Source organism: Nelumbo lutea, chromosome 5, assembly GCF_056320005.1.
Source record: "Nelumbo lutea isolate HS-2025 chromosome 5, American lotus-T2T, whole genome shotgun sequence".
NCBI classification, from domain to species: domain Eukaryota; kingdom Viridiplantae; phylum Streptophyta; class Magnoliopsida; order Proteales; family Nelumbonaceae; genus Nelumbo; species Nelumbo lutea.
Genome location: NC_142688.1, coordinates 29,373,422 through 29,392,599, shown reverse-complemented (window position 1 = coordinate 29,392,599; position 19,178 = coordinate 29,373,422). Strand labels below are relative to the sequence as shown.

Genomic DNA, 19,178 nt, shown 5'->3' with positions numbered 1-19,178 from the left:
GAACACCCCTAATTGAACATCCAAATCTAATTTAAATGGATTGAAGTCAATCTATTAACACTTACGGTCCTAATTGACGGTCCTATATGAACTCAACCTCAACCAATGATGGGAAATTGTCGCTTTAGAAGCATATATGGAAATAACTTCATTAATAGTCTTAATTAGATGTTTTTCAAAACAAAAGAAAAATGGCAAATTTCTTAAATTACCTTTAGGAAATTGACTAACTATACCCTACTGTTTCAATATTGTCTTAAATTACCTCTATTATTTTTAACAATTGACTAAATCTTTCTTATCATTAGCATCTATTAACGGAAGGATTAAAAAAACTAATTTGCCCATCATTCTTCTCTCTTTCATGGCAAAGTACCGCCACTACCATTGGTATTGCCACCACCAGCATAAGATCTTTTTGGGAGCATGTAATCCTATCCATGGTTTTCAAAGTCAGATCAGACTGAACGGTCGGACCGAAAAATCAGGAACTGGTTAGGTGATAGATTCTGCTTTTCTCTAAAATCAGATTTTTCCTCAAAACTGTTGATTTTGATTAACAAACCGCTGATCCAGGCTGTTAATCGTTTGAACTGTTCAAACGGTTTTGACGGTTTTTTATTTTTTTTATTTTTTGTCAGAACAGGCCAACCATTCGACCCAGGAACCGAACCTCTGACCGGTTCAATCCCCGGGTCGTTTTAAAAACCTTGCTCTTGTGAGCTGGAATATGCTGTTGCCAATAGAAAAAAGTTCATAATTCCGTTAAACCCACCATAAACGGAGGCAATGCTAATGTTGGCACGCCAACAAGCAGTGGTCCATTGAGTGCTCTATCGAGATCATCCACCATTAGGCGGGAAGGTTCCCAAGAAGTTATGCGGTAGAGGAGTGGGACCTCTTCGAAGCATGAGGATAGGGCCGAGGAATTCGCCCTATCGGAGCTTGCAGCGGCCACCGATGGCTTCTCGCCAGAGAAGAAGATTGGAGCAGAGGACAGGTTCATTGGGTCTCGCCTCTGAGAGAATTTGATGGCCGAGACTCAATGCACTCTCCAAATTTGTCACAATGTCTGCCATCGTCGGGCGATCGCTTCCCTCGAAGCTCACGCACTTTACCGCCACTTGTGCAGTTAGCTCCACTGCCTCCGCCTCTCGTACACCTCCGGCACTCCCACCCTCCTATCTAACACCCTCGGCAACTCTCCCCCCATTAATCCACCACACTAATCAGTCCTCCCTCGTCGTCCTTCTTGAATAATTTTCTACTCTACCTCTTTCTCTCTCCAATAGTTTTTACTCCACCCAGGCTGGGTGGAGTTACAGGGCAATGCCTCAGCAACTGTTGCGGAACTGTTGTGGCTCCTATAGGAGCGAGACCTGAAGAAATGGAGACTCCATCGCTAACGTCATAATATTCACTGGATGTGGACTGCTTTCTCTTCTTTTTTGTCGTGTCCCCGTCAAAAGTCGAAGACGTGGTTGGAATCTTAAGTGTGCTACCGATGGACATGGCGATGGCAGGCGCAATACCGGTACCTGTAATACCGGTACTTGTAGCAGTCATGATGGCAGGTTCAGCGTGTTCAAGGAGCCACTGAATTGTCTCACCGGCATCTGGATCCTACGCCCTCGACCTTTTAACTTTGGTAGCTGGTCCTTCATAGAAGCCCTTCTCCTAGGAACCATAGAGGGAAGAGAGAGAGGCTGGAGGAGGAAGGGGATAAGGGTAGATTGGGTTTTAAAAATTTTTAAATCTTACATGGTGTCATGTGTTTATGGGTTTTAATGGAATATTAACGATTTTAATGGTAAAGGTAGAGTTAGTGAATTGTTAAAAATAATAAGAATAGCATAAGAATACATTCAGTCAATTAACTAAATTATAAGGATAATTTAAGAAATTTAGCTAAGATAAAATACGGTTCAAAAACATGCTTTTGCTTTTTGTTGATGTGAAAATTTTAAAAAGACAAAAACAAATGAAAAGAAAAACATTCATTTTGTGAAGCACCCCCTTCGATTCAACAAGCATGTCCTGATCAGGCGATCCAATATCATTCTTTGACTTCAAAAAAGTTTTTTTAGAGGTGTAATTTGGATTGGCCCCGAATTAATATTTTACACTACTTGGGTTTAGGCTTTCAGGTCTTGTTCATCCAAATTTTGACAATAGCCCAACATGAGTCCGCCCAAATTCCACCCTTAATTTCCAAGTTTTAACCCATCCTTTGCTGTATTATTACGTTCTTAATTGAATGCAAACGTAAAGAAAAATTGTTTATTCGTAATATCTATTTTTACACCAATTTTAATTTCTTCTAACTTAAATGCACTATGTTACCTTTTATGAAATTCTGTCACTTTTTGCTGTTTCCAATAAAGTTTATTTCCGTGGTTGTGCATGTTAATGTGTTTTACTTTTCAAGTGTTCTATCATATATGCTTTGCCAATATGTTTGACTGTACAATTTTATCCCTACCTTGACCGTGATATGAGAAAATAAAATTAGGGTCCCACATTATAATGAAGTTTCATTGGAGTGATATGGAGTATGAGATGCATATGCAAATGGATTATGGACTTACCAACTGAGCAGCAGCCCATTTGGTGCTCTAGATGAATTGTTCCATCGGTAGTGTAATTTCTGATTCCCCTATTATCATTTTAACAAGAAAAGAGCTGTTGGTGCGATGTTGTCCTATTCAATTTGGTAGTGATTAATACCGAAAAAAGTGTACTTTCATGAAAGGCTGCCATAGCTACGTGCCTATTTCTCATGCATAAACCTACTATACAAAGCAAAATTTGGACACATGCTGGGCATTTCGCAGCCCGACCTAAGGTTTATATGTGGAGAAATTACCCAAACTTTCCATCTGTTTTGACCTATAAAACAAAAATCTTCCTTCGTCATACATTTCCCTTCAAATAAATATGCAAACCCCTTTATTAAATAATTTTTCTGACATTTCTGTTATTTTTTTAACAGAAAACGTTGATGTAATGCTTTTAAACTTTTTAAAAGTCTAATTTAGTCATAAAAAAAACTTTGTTAAGATGAAGATCTATTCAACCTCATGAAAAATTTTTATTAAGATGGAAATGGAAGATCTATTCAATTATTAAGCTCCCTTCCGTTTTCTGGTAAATCACGTATTCCGATTGTTTTTTGTGTCTGTTCAATAAGTATTTTTGTCTCCTTCAAAATGCGCTCCCAATGTGCTTTAAATGCACCTTTCAATTTTTTCTCTTCCATCAACCTAGTCAGTGTAATTATAGATTTGAGACAGTTATTGTGTAATCCTTGTTAGGTGGAAAGAGGTGGAAGGAAACTGAAGTTGGATCGAAGTCATTTCGCAACAAAGGAAGCATGGAAGCAAGATGTGGGAAAGATTTATTCGGGAAGGTATTATCAGACAAACAGATGAATGCTCATGGAGTGCTGCAAAAGGTAAGAAATTTATGGGAGAATAACAAGTACGAAGTGGAGTGGCTCACCAAGGAAATTTTGTGGATTTATTTCAAGAAGACTAAAGATTTAAAGGAGTTTCTGAATCAAGAGCCGTGGTTGATCAGAGGGTATCCAATACTGTTTCGGAAATGATTTCCAAATGCTGACTCTGCATGAATGTTCGAATTCTTGGAGTTCCGCCGAAAAAGAGGACCAGAGTTGGGGTGCAAACTTGGTTAAGTGTCTAGGACAACCAATCAAGAACCCCACCGAGGATGAGGACCATGAGGATAGTCAACCAATGAGGAATAGGCTTTTTCAAATCAAAGTTCGTCTAAATATTGGACAACCGATCCTTCCAAGTACGTCTGAGAAAAATGAAGACGGAACCGAGACATGGTATGACTTCAAGTACAAAAACTTCCAATCTTTTGTGCTAGGTGCGGCATCCTAGGTCATGAGAAAGGAAGTTGTAATCTGGTCTCAGAGGAAAATATGGTCAACCAACTGACAAATAGGATGGGAAACCAATCCTTTCAGAGGGAAGAAAAAAAAAAGGAGTGCTGGGTTATCACCTCAGAGATGATATGGATTGTGATTAGTTCAAATTCATCAATAGAAGGAGAAATGATCTAGACAAAAAGCAAGAAAAAGAACACAACTCCTTTGGAACAATGGGGAAGGACCTGAGGAGAACCCAATTGCTGCTGGGAGAAGGAGACAAAGTTGCTAAATGGGCAATATCGCCAGAAGGAGTGGCTCTGAGAGAGGTGAGAAGTGGGGTAGGTTTCTCGATCATAAGAAGACTCTTCCAGGAGTAGTTAGAAAATCGAACGATCGGTATCCATGACGTGATCACTGGAGAACATCAATATCGGCTTCTGATCTCACCGAAAAAGGTAATGTGAGGTGCTGGAGAGAGGGATCTTAGACAAAGTACAAGCGGTGTAAAAGTAGAGGCGGTTGTTGATAGAAGTGGAGGCGGGGCAGGTAGGCTCGAGTCATTTCATACTTCATTTCGAAAAGATTGGAATTGGCCCTGACGTTGGAAGTAAAAGAAGCCCAATGGCATTTATAGATATTGAAGATATTGAAATCTACAGAAATCTTAATAGGAAGAAAAAGGGAAAGAAAATGTAATAAAAGAGAAGGATATTATGGAAGTTATGTGGGACAACATAGGAAAAGATCGAGTGGAGTGGTGATTCAGGATCTCTCAAAAAGCCAAACTGAAAATGAGACTAATTGGGTTGGACCGACAAAAAGAATGAAACTAAGCCAACCCAGTGGAATCAATCATGGTTCAATCTCTGAGTCGGCTCGAATATGGGAGAGAAAATTTCCAAAGAGAAAGGTATGCTTTTGAAAATGAAAATGAAATGTTTAATATCAACAAACTGATTAATTTGGAGGCAACAAGAGAAGAAGATACTTTTAAGGACGCTGAGGAAGGCCTTGGAATTGGCAAAAATGCAAATATGGATTTGGATGCTGATGATTCAGGTTCTTTAACAGGAGACCTTGCTTCTGAAGATGTAAGGAACATAGACTCTGAACTCCCAAGTAATTTATCCTACAGTAATTATTTCTCTACACCTGGTTTTATTTGTTACTATGATTTCAAAAAAAGGAAAATCCTAAAAATGCTTTTAAAAAAAGGAAAAAAAAAAAAAGTTGGAAAGGAATTCATATACAAAATCCAAATGGACCTGGTCAGGAAAAAAAGAAAATAAGTTCAATCACTACAAAAGGGATATGTTATGCTCTGTTAATTTCAAAAGAGAGAGGGTTAAATGGATCTCCTCAATGGAAAGACTCCTGAGCCTTGAAAAGAAATCTCTGCTCAGAAAGGAATGAAAAAGAGAAACATATTGGATTTGGGAAGATAGTTAAGGTCTTTTACCTACCAATCAAGTAAAATGGAGGTTGATTCTTGTATCCAACAAGTTTTTTTTTTTTTTGAATCCTCTGATGGAGGCCACATCAAAACTCGCCATAGTGTCTCAAAATAAGTGGGTTCTATCCCGAAATAGAACCTAGTTACCAAATGAAGCTATTAGCCTAGAATTGTCAAGGGATAGGGTTCCCCTTGACAATTCAAGCTCTAAAAGAGACCCAAAAAATATTAAAAAAAAAATGATGTCCTTTTTCTTGATGGAAACCAAAACCTCCTTAATGAAGTGCAAGAAAAAATAAGGTTTTTTGAAATAATGGGGCCATTGGGGAGTGGACTCCAAGGGGCTAAGTGGTGGTTTAGCCCTCTTCCCAAGCCATGATGTGGAATTAAAAGTTCTGTATGCCCATAAAAATTTCATCCATGTGAGGATCTATGATAAGGAGGTCAGGGAGGGGGAATGTTCTTTTATCTATGGGAAACCAAAGAAAGCTTCAAGGAAAATCCTTTTGAATAAGTGGTTGGCTCTTGCCACTCTAGTTAAAGGACCTTGGTTATGCATGGGTGATCTAAATCTAATTTTCAACAAAATTGAAAAAGAGGGTGGCAATCAATGCAACAAAAGTTATTTAAGAAAAAACAAGAAGTTTTTGAGGAGTTGTGGTTTTCAAGAGATAGTCAGTAATGGACCTTTTTTTACATGGTTAAACAAAAGGGAAGGGTCAATGTTGATCAGGGCAAGGTTAGATGGAGTCTTGTATAATAAACTTTGGTCAAAACTTTACAATCAGCCAGAATGTAAAAACCTTTGTTCAATAGGTTATGACCATACTCCAATCTGTTTAGACACATCAAGAATTTTGAGATGGAAGAGGAGACCATTCAAATTCGAGGAAATGCAGACAACACATGAAGAATGTGAAAAGGTAATTAGAGAAGGATGGCAGGAAGGAACCTCAACAGACCACAACTCAGATTTGGAGCAAAAGTGTAAAAAGGTCCAATTGGCCTTACAAAGTTGGAACAAAAGATCTTCCAGGCTCATTTCAAAAGAGATTGTGAAAGTTAAAAATGAAATAAACAAAGAAGAAAGCAGAGATAAGGAAAATCTAAAAAGAGAAAAAATAAAGAAGCTCAATGAAAAGTTAGAGGTTCTTCTAAGTAGAGAATAAATCATGTGGCACCAAAAAGTTCGGGTCAATTAGCTATTGTATGTGGACAAAAATACTAAGTTTTTTCATGCAATAACTCAAAGGAAAAGAGCAAGGAATAGAATCTTAAGAATACAGGATAAAATGGTTGTTGGATTGAAAATGAAGAAGAAATTGAACACACCTTATTAAATCATTTTCAAAAAATTTTCAAATCCACAAACCTAAGGTACATCGAGCTTTGTCTCACAAATTTCCTAAGTAAATTGAATGATGATGATAGAAGAGAGTTAGAGAAAAAGGTGACCACAGAGGAACTAAAAGAGGCCTTGTTCCAAATGGCCCCGAGGAAAACACCAGGCCCTTATGGTTTTCCAAATTTGTTCTTTCAGAAGTTTTGGAATGTTGTGGGCCCTGATGTAAAAAAGGAAATTAAATAATTCTTTCAAATGGGTTGAATGCCAAAGGAGTTAAATTCCACCTTCATTGCTCTAATTTCTAAAGTAAAGAACTCGGAGTCCCCCAATCACTACAGACCCATTAGTCTCTGTAACATTGGCCACAAGATAATCACAAAAATCATGGTCAATAGGTTGAAGCCACTGTTAAATAAATTAATCAATAGAAATCAGAGTGTGTTTACCCCTGGTAGGCTTATTCAGGACAATGTTCTAATAGCCCATGAGGTCATAGACTATATGAAGAAATCTAAAGGAAAGAAGAGATGGATGGCTTTAAAACATGACATGAGTAAGGCCTATGATAGGGTAGAATGGGGTTTTCTTAGAAGAGTCTTGCAAAAAGTAGGTTTCGGTGAGACTTGGATCCAATGGACAATGGAGTGTGTGACCTCTGTCACTCATAAAATTATGATAAATTGTGCTCCAAGTTAGACATTGTTCCCTGAGAGAGGCTTAAGGCAAGGGGATCCTCTGTCTCCATACCTTTTCCTCCTAGTTTTGGAGGTCCTCTCCACCAACATTAATAACTTAGTGGAGGCAAAACTACTGATTGGCATCAAGATGAACAAAGATTGCCATGTAATATCACACCTATTTTCCAGAGATGACAACTACTTGTTCGCTAGGGCAAACCCTACTGAAAGGAAGACTTTACTGGAGGCAATCAAATGCTATGAGGAAGCTTCGGGCCAACAAGTAAACCTAGCAAAATTTGAAATTTGCTTTAGTAGGAACATGCATGTTAAACTAAAAAAGATGATGGCTAGATCTATAAGAATGAAAAGAGTGGAAATCCCTTCGACCTATTTGGGGTTGCCCACTGTTTTTGGAAAGTCAAAGAAGACTTTATTTAGTGCCCTTGTGGAGAAAACTAAAACTAAGACAAAGAACTGTAGGAGCTTCTTCTCTTTCTGGTAGGAAAAATGCTATGCTAAAATCTGTTGTGGTTGCTATTCCGACTTATGCCATGTCCTACTTCTTATTGCTAAAAACCATCTATCACACTTCTTAAATTTCAAAGGAGATTTTCGTGGAATAGTCGAATGGGAAGAGGAAAATAAATGGGGTAAGTTGGTCAAATGCAAGTAGGAACAAACTGGATAGAGGTAGAGGCTTTAGAGACCCTTATTGTTTTAACGTGGCACTTTCTGGCAAAGAATGTTTGTAGATTATATTTAGGAGATGAGAGCTTATGGGCGATGATAATAAGAGCAAAATATTCTAAAGAAAAAGTTCCTCTCTCTTCCAATCTGTCAAATAGGGGTTCTTGGGACTGGCAGAGCATACTAGCAGCAAGGAATGTAGTTAAAGTTGGAGCTTGTTGGGTAGTCAACAAGGGAGAAAACATTAAGATTTTGGGAGATTCTTGGCTACCCCAAATTCTAGGTTTTAAAATTCAAGGCCCAAGACCTCCAAACCAAAATCCAGTAATGGTTAGAGATTTAACAAATCCTTTGGAAAGAGGGTGGAATGAACAACAAATCAAAGAAATTTTCATTGAATATTATGCAAATCATGTCCTAAATATTCCTCTAGCTAAAGCTCAAGGAAGGATAAACTAATCTGGACTCTAAACAAAAAATGGTTGCTTTTTTGTCAAATCAGCCTATTTTGTGGCAAGAAATCTAGAGCTTAAGGAAGAAAGCTCAATGCAAAGCTCCAGAATTCAAAGAGGCATGCAAAATTAACATTGGCAAGAGTTGTGAGCTTTAAAAATAAACTCAAAAATAATTAAAAATTTTGTATGGAGATGCTGTTGGAATGCTACTACTATGAATTCCAATCTGGTCAATAGAGGTATTGGGACCTCCAAATTTTACCTTGTTTGCAAAAAAGAAGAAGAGAGAATTTGTCATGCCCTCTTACAATGTGAGTATTCCAAATATTTTTGGTTTGGAAGCCCTCTAAACATTAGAATATAGAGTTTCTCGACTGTTCTCTCTTTTGCAAAATGGTCAGCCTATGGATTGAGTCCTGCAAAGAACAGTCATCTAGAAAGGAAGTTTTACTATCTTTAACTGTCATTATTTCGTGGGCCATTTGGAAGCATAGGAATAGCTTCATTTTTGAAAATTCATATATAAATCCTAGCATGGTTTTATTTTATATCGACAAGATGACAAAGGAGAGGACTTTGATTTCCCTGCAAGGATGGCAGCCCTCTTCCCCTATGGCTAACACAACTCGGAATGTCTCTTTTCGGAAGGCTCCTGATAGAGATGTCATCAAGATAAATACAAATTGGAGTTTTACTGTTACTAGTAAGGCAGGTTTTGGTGTCATCGCAAGGGATTACACAAGGAAAGTGATTACGGCAAATTATGGAAGTTCAAGGGTGCAATCAACAATCCAAGCAAAAGTAGTCACTATTTTGAAAGGGCTAGAGCTCCTACCTTTCCTTAGTGCCTCAAGGTTTATTTTGGAAATTGACTATAGTATCTTGATAGTAGCGATTTCCTCCGGGAAATTCTCTCTAGCCCATGATGCCCAATTTTTTGTTCAGGATATTGTAAATTTGACTAGGAACAGGAATATTTCCTTTTCATTTCAAAATAGGGAAGGAATGGGGTAGCCCATATGCTCGCAAGGAAAGGTCTATCGAGTTCAGGTTTGTTTTTGTTTGTTTGTCCAAAGTGGATCCAAGACCTGGCAAACTTGGACTTATTTGATGTCCCTTCCTTTGGTTAATCTAATGAAAAAAATAGTTTTCTTACCAAAAAAAATTGAGCGGAAAGTTGTTTTACCTGGGTTCCACATTTACCACTAAAACCAACTCTCTCCCAAAGCCCAATGGCAACTAAAAAATTTAGGACAAGTTATGATCGTACAACCTTTCATTAAGACATGAACTATTTTTATTATCTAAATTCAAATTCAAATTTGATCTTATTAAGGTTGATTCAAATTCGATTTGTTTATAATTAAATCAAACCAAAATTGATCGGGTTGAAAAATTGTTGAATCAAAGCCAACTTGGTCAAGTTAGAAAATCAATCAATTCGGGTTGAGTTGAGTCAGGTTGGTCGGTTTCATCGGTTTGATAAACAACCCTAGTTAATAATAATAATAATAATAATAATAATAATAATAATAATAATAATAATAATAATAATAACAACAATAATGATGATGATGATGATGATGGTGATGATTATGATTATAATTATAATTATAATTATAATTATCGCCGTCGTCGTCGTCATCATCATCATCATTATTATTATTATTATGTAAAAAATATAAATAATTATTAATTATTTAAAAAATTAAAATATAAAATAATTATATACTCTTATGTATTTCTATTATTTAGCTTTCGCTTAAAAAAGCTTGTACATTGCACAAGTCCCCACTAGTATATAATATATTGATCATTTTAGTCTAATTCATATATACCATTTAATATCCAATTATAATCCGATCCAAATCAGCTTGGATATGATCCAATTCAAATTCAGATGTGCCTATATCATATTTGATCTGATGTGTTTGCAGCCTTAATTACCAAATGAGGCTATTAGACTTCTTCTTGGAAGCAATTGGTTGTAAAAGATTTGCATTTCCATCTATACCAGGCTGGACCAAAAAATGTGAGTTAAAAGGGAAAGAAGAAAATTGATCATGGCACCTAATTATACGAACTGGTCAAATATCACAAAGTCTCTTATGTGTTGCAAAGAGCCAAAGAGCATTTGCATGAGGTGTGAAATAAATGGAACAAGAAATAATAGACTCTGGATCTGTTGCCAACAAGAGCTCTGTTCATGTTTATCCACAACACACTATCTCATGCATTCGGTACATCTCCCCATGCATAATACTAAATAGGAGAATAAGATATTATCCTTGTGTGATTGCAATGTTATGTGGGCAGACATGGACATAATTTTTGTGGGCAGTAGATCCAGACTCTAATGGACTACAATTAAGACTGTCAATGAATCGATTCTGCTTGACTGTCGGAACCAAATCAAATCGTTTATATTGGTTCCGATTCCTTAATTTCTGTCCCAACTAATAATTGGGTTGATTCTGATTACTGTCTGAAATCGATTTACAACTGAAACCAATTATATAGAATTTTTATCATATTTTATATTTGAAATAAAATATCAACAAATATTAATTAAAAATGTTTAATTTATTAATATATAAATAGTTTAATTAATTTTAATTAATAATAATATTAGTTTTAGGTCTATGATTTTCTCCATATTAATATTCGGTTCAGGACTGAGACGGTGCGGCCACCCTGTCCCAACCCAGATCAACCCGTTGACAGCCTTGACCACAATAGTAACTAGGGATGTCCAACCGCAGACAACGTGGTGCGTCTATGATCTATCCCATTGGCGCTCATTCCCCTCTATGCCTTTCTCACGATCTGTTACTTTATTTTTTCATGCTAAGCTGGGCGAATAGAAGCTTTTGGAACATCCTCTTGAATGAGATCTTGCTCACATCCCATGTGAAGAAATATAAAAGAGGAACCTCCTTTCCAAAGTTCCAATCCAAACCATCCCACCATGCTTTCGATTTCTACAACCTTTCAGACTTCTTAGAATATAGAGTTCTATAGACCACTACCACAGCCTACACCGGTAATAAGGGTATAGTCATAATCTCAACGTTTTCGGTACAGGAAATTTAATGAAGGGATGTACTTGTGTATTTATTTGAATTTTAAAAGGTATTGCATATTAGGGGAGTTTACAAATGATAGAGGTTTTTCATAATCACAAAAACCTCTATTCTAGTATTGAAAAAGCTTGCAATTATCTCCCTTTTATAATTAAAAAAAAACATTTGTATAATGCATTAGGTTTTCTAAAATATCCATTTTACTCTTATATTTATCAATTCAGATAGAAATTCATTAAAATACCCCCAAAAAATTTTTCACTTTTAATTAAAAAAAAATCCCCAAGCCAAATTGAATATTTCTCTAAGAAAACATTTAGTCTAGTATAAAAAGACAAATTTGACATTTTAAATTATATTAAAAGATGCCAAGCTGTGGAATCAATGATAATGTTCCACACTAGTGATAAAACACATTGGTTCAACAGCAAGTGGTTGAATGTTTGTGGGTTCCATGTATTTTATGATCAGTGTAGAGTATTATTATTGGTTCCACACTCTACCCAACAGCTATCGCATTTAGCTAAACCTATCTCTGTGCAACATGCCTCAATCTCCCTAATCAATAAATTCATCTTACAATGTATAGTTTCAGATTAGGGGGGGGGGTTCCTTTTTTGGATATTGAAAGTGGGAAAAGTTGTGAATCTCATTGACCAAGAAACTCTTTTTTTTCAGATTTATGTGGGGACTAGGAAAAGCCTCCTAAGTGGGTAAATTAACTTTCCCATCTTAGAAAGGTTGCCAATACTTAGATAGGACAAAAATGCCCCTTTTGATAGTAGAATTTTCATAACTAAAATGGTCATTATTTTATTTACCTGAAAACTAAAAGAACATGGGTAAATGCACTTGCCCAAATAAGTGCATTTACCTGAATAAATAACTTACCGAAAATCAAACAGGGCATAAGTTGTAAGAAAATCCTGGCTCTGATTTATAGTTTTGTCTCTCATAGTTTTTTTTTTGAAGAACTTTACTGAGATACGACATATTAGGGCTGTCAATGGATTTCAAAATTCTAAAACACAATCCAATTATATGATTCAGACAATCCACTTACAAGGGCAAGGTGGGTTTTTGGTTGAGACGTAGCCAATTTAACCAGTTCGGCTTTGGTTGGTTGAGCCAACCTTTACTGAACCCAACGCAATGACATCCTAAAACCTATTTCTGCCACTCAAGTATGATGTTCTGCTTAGGGTATGTTTGGTACTGTAACTTGTTTAGTGCCAATTAGAAATCGGGAAAGTGAAACTTTTTGGCACACCAAATAGCTTATTGTGATTTTAAATACATACCCTATTGGAGGAAATGTTTTCCTCCAACGCTCCAAGACACATTACTTTATACAAAAAGTGGTATAGACATTAGAAATTATCTATCTAGCCAAACGCAAATTTCATACCATAAAATCAAAATACCAATATGGTGCTTAGGCTCCTTTTGGATGAGAGTAAATGCAAACACAATTGATTATAGTTCTTATTCTACCATTCTAGTTACCAAGATTGATGTTCATTTTCTAAAGAGACCTTTGTTCCTGCAATCCAAGGAGGCGTTCTACAATATGAATGTTTTTGTTTTCATTTGTTTTTGGAATTGCCACATCAGAAAAAAAAATAAATAATTTTTTGAACACTGTTTTTGTTTTCAAAGGGAAAATAACTTGATTTTGTTTCAAAAATAATAATACATGTTTTTGAAATCAACAAAATATTGGGTTTTAAAACAAAAACACAAATTTTCTAGTACAGAAATTGTATAACTTATGAAACATGTGTTGAAAAATCAGATGAAAATATGTTTTTGAAACCCAATCCAAGAACATGTTTTTGGTTTTAGTTTTGAAAACAAAAAACACATACTCAACCAAGAACATGCTTTTTGTGTTTTTGTTTTTAAAAAGTAATCTGCTTTGAAACGAAATGGTTTTGATTTGTTTTTAGAACAGGCAAAAAGAAAAACAATTCACTTTGTAACCACTATTTCTAAGGAAAAATGAGAAACTTGTTGATGGGTGAATCAACTATGGCTAACTATCCATTGAACAACTATGGCTAAATGGCCAAAAGAGCGGCTATGTTGAAGCTTGAAGGTCAAACACATTGCTCTTAAAGACCAAGCTCTAAATATCTCTCACCTCAACTTTTAGGAGAATCCACCTATAAGTAGCCACATTCTCTAGCAATTTATGTTCATTGCAAATGTGCGAAAAACACTTGTGAGGTTTTGGATGATGACCAATTAGAAGGCAAGTCTTAGAATGGGTGGCTTTGATTTTTCTAGGGATACAAAATTGGCCATGTCATACCACGTGGTGACTAGTGAGTTACGACATAACAAAATTCCCATAATACAAATATTTACAGCCTAAGGATCTTATATTCTTTGTATATTTGTTTGTTTTTATCTTTCTCTTTCATTTTATTTTCTGTTAAAGTGGTATTAAATAAATATGAGCTCCGGTCTTTGAAAAACACACACAAAAAAGAAAAAAGAGTTTGAAAACAATCCTAAAATCCAAATAATCAGGAACAACTTTTTTTTTTTTGTTATTTTTCAAGTTCTACTTATAGGGAAGCTGTTTGGAGTGTAACACTTCTGTGCAGTACAGGCTTGTGCATTTAGCCTGTGACAAATGTTCCATTAGTTGTGTATGGATACCATGCATATGAGCCCACACACATGTAATGGGATAGTGACAATGCAAAAACAAGTTCAGTATGAAGAAGTGCATAAATTAAAATCAATTAATACTGCCAAAAACATTAAAATCAATACTATGTCATTTGGTGTTATGAATATTGGGAGACTTGGACCAATGTTTGTTAACATCTTACTTATTATTTATCACTAGTGTTAGGGAATTTTAGATTGGAAAGTTTTACAGTTATTAGTTTCTACTTAAAAAAGCTCATTTATCCAAGTAGGAGATGAATGTCACTTACCTCGACCTAAGTGATAGTTAGGCCAGTCCATTCCATTGATCAAGATGCTCATGTTCTTTTTTTTTTTTAATTTATGTGGAGTCCATTGAAAGTTTATTTTCCTTGGGTACCACTTAGTCTCCCACGTGGGTAATTAACTTTCCCACCTGGGAGAAAAGCTGCCAGCACTTTGAATGGGGCATAATTGCCTTATTTAATAATGAATTTTTATGATTGAAAGTCATTTTCTTGTTTACTTCGGAAATAAAAGAAAATGGGTAAATGCACTTACATGGGTAAGTGTTTCCTTAGGTAAATAACTTCATGAAAAGCGAACCAAGCCTAAGACCCACAACTAATTGAAAAGCGAATACAAGAAAATTGGTTAACAGGAGACACTTTCTTGGTGATCAACTTTCCCCCTCTTATCTCTTGGAAAACAAATGAGGCCTTATGGGTAATACACTTATCCATAGGACTCATTGTTAGCAAAAAAGCAACTTGAGATTATTGATCATAGGAACAATTTTCCATTGACCAACCCCTCCCAAAGTCCCATGTTGGCAAGGGATTTTTATAATTTAAAATGTACAACTAGCTATTAGAGTTGTATTGGTTTTTGAACCATCCTACAACACTATAAATTTAAATGTACAGTTCGTTCTAACTATAATTTTCCCAAAAGAATAAAGTAATTTTACTCTATAAAGACGTTAGGTCTAGTGAAGTTTAAAAACTCAAATATGGCATTTTAAATTATATTGAAAGATTCCCTACTACCTTGTAAGGATAATTTTGTAACTTTAAAATATTCATTACTGGAACAAATATGGAAAGGAGGTAACTACATGTTTTTGGTAAATTACAGAGGAGTTTAGCTTAAAGAATTTAAGAATTTAAGAGAAGTTTAGCTATATTAGGAATTTAGGATGCTTTAGTGAACCTTTAAAAGTATTACTCTGAGAGTTTTAAAGTTATCCAGCATACATAGATTATAGAACACAATAAGAATGATAGTCCAAAAGAAAAATAAATGAAAAAAATGGCAAAATACAAAAACCTCCCCTGAAGTTTCTGACAATCATAAAAACCTCTCTTATGGTTTCACTCTAGCAAACACTTCCCTTAGATTTTCAAAGAATTTGACAAAAACTTTCCTTCTGTCAATGACCAAGACCAAAAATGTTAAATCACTTAATCATTTTTAAATACCTATTTTACCCTTATCAGCATGTTATCCCCTTTTCCTCTCCCGCTGATCTCTTTCTTCTTCAACTGGCCATACCTTCCCAAATCCATTTGTAGTCCTCCACTTTCAACATCCAAGGTTCATGTCTGAACTCGACATCCAAATTCTTGCAGCCTTCCATCCCTTTATAAAGGCAAATGATAAGGACTCAGGCATTGGGGCAAAGGAGTATGTGCATGTGCATATACAACAAAGAAATGGTCGGAAAATCCTAACAGTGCAAGGTTTGAGGAAGGAATTCAGTTACTTCAAAATACTCAAGGATCTAAAGAAGGAATTTTGTTGCAGTTGTACTATTGTCCGGGACCCAAAGCTAGGCCAAGTTATTGAACTTCAAGGTGATCAATAGAAGAATGTGTCGACATTCCTCGTTCAGGCCTGAATTGTGAAGAAGGAACATATCAAGATTCATGGTTTTTGAGCAGCAAGCAACAGACTTATCCCTGCATTATCATACTTTACGCATGTCAGCAAAGAACTCCACTGTCCAAAGAGGAGGGACGCAACATTGATTTCAGCAATCCAAACCCATTATTTATCTCTCTTTTCTTCTCCATCGCAAATACAACACCACCGTTGGAACCACGGTGGTCGCCATCCCCAACCAAGCGTCGTCTAAAGAAGAAGACAGGCTGTCAAGTTTGCACTCAAATCGATGGTGACGACTGTTGGTCAGATTCAAACACCAAACGGAGATTTGGAAAGAGAGAGGTCATGTTATGTTATGAGTTATGATCATTCTTCAATCTTCATTACATTTTACAGGATAGTTGATGGTTAACCTGCAACCTCCGCTTTTCCAGTATAGCAGTGTATGGTCCCTCAAATCTCAATCAAAGATTAATCAGATTCCATGTTCTATTCAGTTGGAATACGGCTGGATTAATTTCATGTTCTTGAGGTTAAAAGAGAGAGCTAGATTAATTTCATGCGTTGGAATACAACACCGAAACGCCCCACAGAGAGGTGGTTCCAATGGCAGTTTGATGTATTGTGTAGGGACGGTGAGGAGGGAGGAGAAGAAAAGAGAGCTGAATAATGGGTTTGGATTGGTGAAATCAATGTTGTGTTCCTATTCTTCAGACGGTGGAGTTCAGGGGTAAAGAGGTCAACGGGAGAGGAAAGAGGGTTCGCATCAGCCCCCCACAGAGTTGCCCCCCAAATACATCCCACGCATTGTGGGTGTGCCGTGTGTCTGCCTACACGTGGATTAAAGAAACTTGTGCAGAGCTAACTGGACGGCCGTTAGCTCCGCCCGATTAACTCCCTCTCGCCCAAAAGGGCATCATCCCCATTAACTCCCTCTATGTTCGTATCCTCTTTCTCCAGACTCTAATCTCATAGCTAAAACTCAGGTCCTGAACCAATTGATGGATTCTATATTGTGGTCTTGGCTAATTCCAAGCTTGGACTGGTCTTTGGAAACATGGGTGAAGAAGTGGTTTGTAAGAAGTTCAAGGTTGTTGTCTCGATTGCCCAATTCTCTTTGGTCTCCCAAACAGAGCATTTGTCAGGGAACCCTTTGTATTTGATCAAGGCGCAATTCTGCGATATTGGAATGTCCCACGACATTTTGATCAAATGCAGCGGAGAAGACGAAGGGTTGAAGTATCTGGTGCTATCAGTTTGTATCGATAAAAGGAAGGTAATTCGAGTGAAGAGGTTGCAGTGGAATTTCAAAGGGAACTAGACCATCTTTGTTGATGGGTTGTTGGTTGATATGATGTGGAATGTTCATGACTGGTTCTTCAATCCAGACTCTAGATATGTTGTTTTTATGTTTAGGACAAGAAGCGGGTTGGACAGTCAGTTGTGGTTGGAGGAGAAGACAACGCAGAAGGACCAAGAGAGAGTTGATTTGTCTTTGTTGATCTATGCCTATAAGAGCCCATAAAGAAATTTCTTGTTTTCATTTTTTTTTTCAATTTTATTTTCTCTCACTCTTTCAATTCTCTTTCTTCTAAGGAGAGTGAATGTAGTTATTCATTTGATGATGATTATAGGAAAGGAAAAAAAAAAACAGAAAATACTTGGTGATGACATTCTCGTTTTTGAGTTGCAGACATGTGTATTGATAGAACTTGAAATTGGTTGGTTTTGATCATACTTGGAGTTGTTTCTTTTCATCTCTTTCTTTCTTTTTCTATTTGAACTCTAAGTTTCTGACCCACAAGTTTTTATCTTTTCCCATTTTCCATGGGAGGAAGTAGACACATCAATTTAGATTCTCGAAGGAAAGAATTTTATTTAGTGTAACTATAACAACACTAACAGCACTGGTAGTGGCATTTGGTATGGTCGCCATGAGAAGCAAACAACAAGAAAATGATAAAAGGAAAAGCCGCCCAAACCCCAAAATGAGCTTTTGGGGATCTCGAAAAGATTTTAGTGGTTCCTTTTAGGAGAAAAAAAAGGAATCACAGTCTCTGGTGGTGGTAAACTGGTAATGTCTGATTCGTGTTCATGGCCTACATCACCAATGAAAGTAGTTAAATTTTTTGTGAAAAAGAAGGAAAAAGTTGTAAAGATTACATGTGAGAATCTTTTTAGGGGAACCATCTATACGGAGAAATCAGTTGGTTTTGTTACAGTGAAGAAAAACAAAGTCAAAACAAACAAACTCGAAGGGGGCTCCCACTCTTGCGAGTTTCAGATCTGAGAATGGTAGAAAATGAGAAAAAATAAAAAAAAAATGTAGAAAATGAGAAAAATTTACAGCGTCGACCGACGGGACTCGAAGGAGGGCAATCTCCGATGGGTTACGGAATGTGGAGGTTTCATCTATGAGATTAGAATCTGGAGAAAGATGATACGAACACATAGGGAGTTAACGGGGATGATTCCCTTTTGTGCAAGAGGGAGTTAGTAGGGTGGAGCTAACGGCCGTCCTATTAGCTCCGCACAAGTTTCTTTAATTCGTGTGTAGGCAGATACGCGGCACGCCTACAATGCGTGGGATGTGGGATGTATTTAGGGGGCAGATGCAAACTCGAGGAAAGAGTATAACGTGTCAATAAGGGTATTATTTCAATAAAAATAGATAGAAAATAATTTGCAAAAAGGTAAAATAGGTATTTTAAAAAAAAATTGTTCTATTTACTGTTTTCCGTCTTAGATATTGATCGGAAGGGAATAGGAGAGGATTTTACCAGTAAAATTATAGGAGTGATTTTTATGATTATCAAAAAAATTTAGGGGAGGTTTTTGTATTTTACCAAAAAAAAAAATAAGCGAGTGGTGGGATGCACCACGAACTCACAGGCGGTGTGGCAAGTGGTGACCCACCACCACGCACTAAATGCACTAACGCCGGATAGCAAGCAGTTGCTCTGATTTCCCTCCAAAAAAGAAGATTTGTTTAATCAAGCTGCAGGTACAAAATATTGGTATTCTTTGTC

At 36.5% G+C, this 19,178-nt stretch overlaps 1 long non-coding RNA gene and 2 pseudogenes across 1 annotated transcript; all 3 read left to right on the top strand.

The window, feature by feature from the left end:
- The first annotated feature begins 356 nt into the window (after window positions 1-356).
- On the top strand, window positions 357-1,815 carry LOC148851339 (uncharacterized). The gene is made up of 2 exons (XR_016099525.1): window positions 357-499; window positions 647-1,815. It is a non-coding gene; the product is annotated as an uncharacterized LOC148851339 (long non-coding RNA).
- A 14,047-nt stretch (window positions 1,816-15,862) lies between these two features.
- Window positions 15,863-16,201, top strand: LOC148851338 (protein translation factor SUI1 homolog pseudogene; annotated as a pseudogene).
- Window positions 16,202-16,435: 234 nt separating this feature from the next.
- Window positions 16,436-17,674, top strand: LOC148851337 (uncharacterized; annotated as a pseudogene).
- Window positions 17,675-19,178: the final 1,504 nt, after the last annotated feature.